A 7,671-nucleotide genomic window follows, 5' to 3' on the forward strand; every position below is an offset into this window, starting at 1 on the left:
GACAACCCAATGATATTAATAACTACTAGACAATTCACTTTGCAGGTTGATGTTCCTGTCTGGGTCTAGAACGATACGGAAGCGTTGCGTCAATGTATGTGTTGGTACAAATAACCGGATACAGTAGGCGGGCTTCAGACCAGATCTGAGCACTGAACAGTAAACGGTGCCAGGCTTTCCCTCTACGGGCTTTCCTCAGGTACTGCGGAAAGCCTGACACGAGGGTTAGTTTATTACTAAATAATAATATATCTGACGGAACAATTTGGTGATAAAATGTTGAAGAAACGCGAAACATTTCCCGAGTCAATATTTATTTTTTATATATCAGATATTTTAGCTATCGATGGCTTTTACAATTAATTGAATAATTGAAAAGCACGTTTTGAACAAAAAACACTTAAGCAAGTATCAATGTAGCCTACTCTTTAGCCTATGCACAATTTCCCATTTTTTAAACATGTATCATGTTATTGGACTCTAGCCTGGGACCAGACGAATCTGCCAGTGCAAAGTGAATTGCCCTCAGTCTGGCTACCAGGCTAATTGGACTCACTTGTAGATCTGGTATTTTCAAAATAGTAAAAAGTACATTTATATATTATTGGTGCACCAATTTTCATTCTTTTTGAACAATGGGATTAATCCTTATTTTTAACTCTATGGATTAATCATGAAAACATTGCTTGTGAATTTCAGTCTGGGGTGTGTGATGCAGTGTTGCACAGTTGGTGTCACAATTGCATGTACAGTGTTCTGTCAAGAATGATGCTCGTGTTGAATTAAGATAAGATAAGGTAAGATAAGATAAACCATAATTGATCCCTGCCGGGAAATCCAGTCATAGTAGGCAAGAGTAAGAGTCTAGAATCAAACCAAGATAAACAATAAACAATAAGAATAATAAGAAAATACTGTGCTGCTGGCCCTGGATATCTGTACCATACTATACTGTATGTAGGTAGGCTACGGTCTATCAATATAAATGTACAGTGAATATATTAGTGAACACTAGTGTACATCGGAATCAGAATCAACTTTGTTGTCACATCACAGGTTTACTGGCGTAAATACGTTTAGGCCTACTTAAAAAAATAATGTGCAAGCTCCATAATGTTTTCAGGAATAGAAAAGAAAAGAGAGGGAGGGCAGGGAGAACAATTAAGGAGGGAAAAATTTAATGGCAAGGAGAAACATGTCAAAGATATCTACATGCACATCTACCACTATACAGCACATCTATCACCAATTAATTCATGAATTAATGTATATGTATGAATATCCATGTATTATAATAACCGTTATTATACTTAATAGGCCTATGCCTAGTTTTTACGTTGTTGTGCCTAAGGGGCGAGCCGTCTAGAAGAGCGTTTGTCTGTATATCCCCTGTATGTATGTCCCCTAAATTGCTGTGTGTTTGGAGATGACTGACACCATAGTACTGCAGGACTCCCTAACCCACTTTTGTTTTTACAGCTTGGCACCGAAGGGGTCAGCCATCCCAAATATGGAGTTCTATACACAGCTCCAGACTGCTGGCCTCCAAGTACTGACAGCACAGGGAAGCAGACCAGAGGAGATCTGAACGAAGATGACTTGCTGTCATTTGTCTGTTTCAAGAATTAAATCTTATATTTTCACCTTGTGTAGAAAATATAATTATTCCATGACACCTTCAACAGTGAGTACTGTATATGGATGAATATACAGTATGTACAATCTATGATGAGTGCAAGTATGCAGTCTCTCAACAATTATCCATAAACAGTTATCCTTAACAGGCATCTGTAAAATGTTGGCAGTGAACAGTACATCCTGGTAGTACAGTACAAGTGGGTCAAGGACTGGCCAAGGGAGCCGACTCAGCCGAGGAGGAGGGATGAATCTGAGTAATTCAGATCTCTGTTCTTTTCTGGAAATATTTAGGTTTTGCTCTCTGAAACTTTAGACTACGTCATTCCAAAGTATTCCACCTGGCAGTGCAAAGTTAGTAACTAATTCATGAGTAGGCAATCATAATTAGTGACCTGTCTAGCCTCAGTATATTGCTTATTTCCTCCCCTGTGAACATGTGAAGGAATTGTTGCCCTGACACGCATTTGACATGACATCTAGAGTGGTTGCTAGTGCAACACTATCCCATGCTATCCCGTTGAGCACTAATGAAAGACATGAGCTCTGCAGGGGCAAGCTAGTAGTAAAATGCACCGTCTGAGGTATAAAATTAATTGTTTATGTTATAGATAGATAGAATACTTTATTGGCAGTTTAAAAATAATCGCAACAATGTCATTATTTAGGAAAACGCCAACGTGGATTATACACAAAAAAGCTGAAGCTTGTTTCCATTGTGGTCCACCTTGAGACATAGAACAACACGCAACAAACTGTACAAACAACCGTGAAATATAGAAAAATAAATCCTTATATATAAAGCTGGGAGCAATACATATAGGACAAGAGGTATAAGAGAAGAATCCAATGTAGAATGGGCTATCCGGGGTAGGGATCTAACTATGACCAGTTAGTGTTAAGATGGAGCCATGATGGCTGAAGGGAGGGCATTCCACAGAGTAGTGGCTGCGTGATAAAACACATTTTCCCCCTTAAGCGTCCCGAAACGTTTGTGTTTGTAGGTACTGTGTGATTAATAGCTATGTTTAGAAACATTGTAATAGAGAAAGGATGTCTTGAGCTTAATTTAGTGAAATAACTCAGACTTGCAGAGGCCTTGCATGGTCAACTGATGATTGGTTGCACATATAGCCAGCGTCATCTGTTTTGTGATTCATTGAAATATATTTTGCTGAATGTATTGTCCCAAATACGCTTTTGTTCATTCCCCCATACTCAGTTGTAGCATTAGGAACGTTTTGACAAAAAGAAAAGGACTTATGTGTGTCTGTATATTGTTTTTGTTGACCTCCAAACAGACTGAAAACTGACTGGGTAGTAAAGGATACATAATTAATGATACAATATGGTTTCAACTATATATCATTATTAACTTTGCACAAATCTTGATCTGTGCAAGTCATACGTATGACTTGCACAGATCAAGATTTGTGCAAATTACAGTTACCTCTGTATCTTTATTTCTCTTCTCTCGGACAGGACAGAAACATAGAGACACACACACACACTACCCCAAAGAAATCCAGGCCAAGTGAACACACAAATCCAGGCCTATCTACCAATCATGCCTATCTATCAAGCCCGGCTGATGATTACTAAATAGCCCCCTCATCATTCCAGAGGCTGTCTGTGTACCATCACAGCAGTCCGCTGCAGATGCCAGGCTGAAGTTCCAAACCTCTCCCCCCTTCCCATCCACTGCCAGTCATCATTAGACTCAGCCTGAGTGTAACAGAGGTTTCTGTTGCTACTTCTAAAGGACTGTATTTCTTATAGGCTGGTTACGTTCTGTTGACCGCCACGAGTGGTTGACGGGAGGCCCGGATATGGGTCCTTAATCACACACCTTGATGTGGTGAAAAGGCCTGATATTTATATAGGTATTAATATTATTACTATTACTACTTATGACTGCCGACGCTTGCCATCTGACGGCGTCGTAGCATTTATAAGTAGGATATGATGTCATGCGGTCGTAAGACTACGTCAGGGACGTGGTGCCGTGTCGCTGTCGTCATCTTCGTAACACTCCTGCCTATGAGAGATGGTGGCTTGGCTCCCGCCGTGTGACCATACTCTCATAATTCTCAAATGAAGTGACGATGTCTGATGCGGTGTCCCGCTATAGTGTCTTTCTCCCGCCCTTCTTGATTTCGATTTCCTCCTGATGGTGGGGGGTGGAGGACCTGTGCGTGCTCTCTGCTCGGTTTGGGGTGTCAGAGATACCGCAAGGCATTCACTACACACCATACCCATTCTAGCGTCCACTTCCATCGCACTGTGGCATAGGACCACCTGGTTGAGTCCGTCGACCAGATGGTTAGTTGAGTAAGTCGGGCTGACCGGATTCCATGAGTCCCTCTTCGAACCGTCGTGTCGGTGCGCTAGGCCTTCATCTCCCTTCGGGCTGGGGGCTCTGACGTACCTGATCGGCAGGAGAGCCGGTTTGGTCTCGCGTGGGTGAACTGCGTTATTGTGCTGTTGTGCCACGATTGATTGCACTCTACGAGGTGTAGGCTGACGGACGTCGGGCAAGGTGAATGCGCTCTCCTCTTTATTCCAGTGCTTGGTCGGGAGAAGGGATTCGTACCTACATCTCCGTCGGGTCTGAGCGTTGTGGGTGGATGTGCTACGCAGCTGGTGCAGCGGTGTAGCTGTAGGGGAAGCTTAGGAGGAGCCTGTGACCGTAATGTGCAGTCACGGTGGCATAGAACGCCATGGTAACAAAGCTGAGGATGACGATCGAGTTCGCGTCTCTTGTTTCTGTTACCTGAACTCGATGTAGATTGTTCTGGATTGGGCCTCCTGGTCCTGTGCCTCGTTCCACTTCGAAGGAGGCCACGGTGGGTGGCATGCCTACTGCGCCGGTGGAATTTATAAGGGCCCTCTGCGTCGTTGATCGCGGTAGTTTGGGAGGCCTTCTCTCGGCTCGTGGGTCTCTCTCCCCCCATAGCATTATCGCTCTTGGCCTTATGGCGTCAGGGAGGATGAGGAGGCATTGCTGCAAAGTCTGGCGTTGATGTCGGAACGGGCCTCGCCCAGCTTGGCTTGACAGCCAGGCTGTTGGTCCTGTGTACGGGACTAATTGCATGGACTCCTCTTGTGGTAACTTCAGGGAGTCTTCGTGTCCGAGGACGGACTGTAGGTCGATGTCATTTGTTGGAGGGGGGTCTCCTGCATTTGTTGGAGGGGGGTCTCCTGCTGGTGGGCCTTCTCCCCCCTGCGCAGTCTGTGTAGCAGATGGTGCAGTAACTGTAAGGGGTCCATCATTAAGGTCCGCGGCATCGTCAGGGACCGGGGGGCTGTCTGCGTCTTCTCGTCTGCTCCCCCGTGGAGGGTGGGGCGTCTCCGCCGCTATGATGTTACGGTGGGGAGGGTTGTCCCCTAGGCTGTGCGGCATGGGCATGACTGCGGGCTCTGCCGCAGGCTGCTCCTGTGCTGCCTCTTGTGAGCGGAGCGCAAATTGTGGCGGATCCGCAGTAAGGACGGGGTCCAGACCAAGCTCTGCGCTAGCTGGTATAGTTGTGCTCAGCGCGGTGTCGGTGTTCTCCTCAGGGGTGGCATGTGTTGGTGCCGGGGCCTGACGTGGGGGATTGCAGGGATTGACATCGTGGAGGACGGACGCATGGTCCCTGCGGCATACCGAGCATGAGAATTCGAATGCGCAGTCTGTGTTCTGGTGCTCGCGGCCGCATCTCCTGCATCGTTTCTGTGCTGTGATCCATGACTCCCTCGTGTGTGCCGGCAGCTGTACGATGGCAGGGCACGTGTCGATGAGGTGGATTCTGGCGTCGCAGTACGGGCAGGGGGCGGGCGCCTGGGGTTCTTCACGTGTTGTGTTGCCACCGGTGGCCACGTAGTTGGACATTGTGGACCGGGGTGGCTGTGCTCCACGTCTGTCTGCGGTGGGGCGCCAGTTGCCTTGGGAGGACCTCCCACGGTTGCGGGGATTAATGTAGGACTTCCCCCCCCTGTATCCACCGAAGGTGTCGGGGAAACGGTTGTTCCAGCCGAAGTTGGCGGCGTCACGGGATGTCTGTGAGTCTGCTATCGTCGGTCCCCTGTAGGTGGATTCGTATTCTTTGCGCATGGCGCACTTCGTAACGAAGGAGGACAGGTCGTCGAAGGTGACTTTCACATGATTGGAATGTATGTCTGCCACGAGCGTGAACCACGACTCCTGTGCGTCGTGGGGTAGCCTCTTCACGATGCCCGACAGGTTGGAGTAGCCGGCTCTGAGCGTGCTGCACGTGCCGGCCTTCATCCTCTTACCGACGTTCCGCAGGAACCCGGCGAAGCGCGCGTAGTCCTCGGCTGTTCTCAACTCGGGCCAGTTGAGGGCCTTGCTGTGAAGCGCCTCGAGGACGTTCTCGATGTCTCCGTAGGTCTCGTCGAGTATCTTGATAGCGGCAGTGAGTGCCGCCTTGGGGCTTGGGTCGAACCGGCAGTCTTCGACTAGCTGGTGGGGTCTCCCCTCCGTGAGGGAGGTCAGGAGGTCGAATTTCTCGTTGTCGCCCATGTGTTCGGAGCAGGCCTCCACACTGGATAAGAAGTGGAGATAGACGAGATAGTCCCCGTCGAAGGGTGGGATGGTGGAGGTGGGAAGGCGTCTCGCCTGCTGCAGTTGCGATGTCAAGAGCTGCAGCACCTCCATCGTCTGTTGGTGGTACTGAAGCAGTTGCCGTTGCAAGTCGGTGTCCAAGAGGGACGGCTGTGGGTCCGAGTCGCGGGCGGCGGTGGTGGACGGCTCCGGATCCGAGCTGTGGGTGGCGGTGGTGGATGGTGTGTGTGCGCGCGCCATACGAAGCATGGCGTCAGCGGCCTTGAAGTGGGCATGGCCATGGAGGTCATAGATGTCAGCATCGTAGTACGTCCGCCGTCTGGCGTACTCTGACACGAAGTCAGCTAAGTTGGCAAAGGCTATGATGTGCCCCCTGTCTTCGATATCGTTCTTATAACGGCGCCAGTCGATAGTGGCTACGGCAAAAGGTAGCTTCATAACGATGCTCCGCATGAGGTTGTCGCGGGTGGCACTATCATGCCTGCCGGCGTCCATCTCCCTGCTGGCGCTCCGGAGGAACCTTGCGAAGTCGTCATATTCCTTGGCTGGGGTCTCGGGGATGGTGAGGGGCTGCCAGCCAAGGGCTCGCCTGAAGGGCTCCTGGCCCCTGGCTACGAAAAAGTGAGTCCCAAGGTTCGTGTAGGTTTGTTCGGGATATCTCCTAGCGAGTGGCGTCTGTTGCATGGTTGCAGCGGACGTAGCGCAAAAGGCAATTTAGTCTAAATCCGTCCTAAGGTTGAGGGTCGGCTATCCAGGTATGCTACCCTGGCTATAAATGAGTCAGATGCACTCGCAATCGATCTCGGGGGCTAGGCGAAAGGCTCCTCTCTCTTGCTATGAGGAGGATCGTAAAGGACCAAATGTAACAGAGGTTTCTGTTGCTACTTCTAAAGGACTGTATTTCTTATAGGCTGGTTACGTTCTGTTGACCGCCACGAGTGGTTGACGGGAGGCCCGGATATGGGTCCTTAATCACACACCTTGATGTGGTGAAAAGGCCTGATATTTATATAGGTATTAATATTATTACTATTACTACTTATGACTGCCGACGCTTGCCATCTGACGGCGTCGTAGCATTTATAAGTAGGATATGATGTCATGCGGTCGTAAGACTACGTCAGGGACGTGGTGCCGTGTCGCTGTCGTCATCTTCGTAACACTGAGTCTAATAGACTGACTGTAGACTGCCACCACTGGTCAGCAGAGGTTTTGTCTAGGCCGGGCTTACGCCAATGAGGACAAACCCCCTAAGCCTTAGGGTGTTTCTAGACAATGGCTCCCTAGAGGGTACCTTGGGGCGTAATAAAGTACCCTCTACGGAGCCATTGCCTACAGGCAGTTTACGCACCCCCAGTAATAGCATCCCTACAGCATGCCCCAATCTTTGCATACAGAACAGTGGGTGGTCACCCTGCCTGTTATGGAGAATGGCAGGAAGGCCAGCGCCATACATTTATTACATTACTCTC

The sequence above is a fragment of the Gymnoscopelus braueri genome, assembly GCF_963280865.1.
Source record: "Gymnoscopelus braueri genome assembly, chromosome: 3".
Classification (NCBI taxonomy): Eukaryota; Metazoa; Chordata; class Actinopteri; order Myctophiformes; family Myctophidae; genus Gymnoscopelus; species Gymnoscopelus braueri.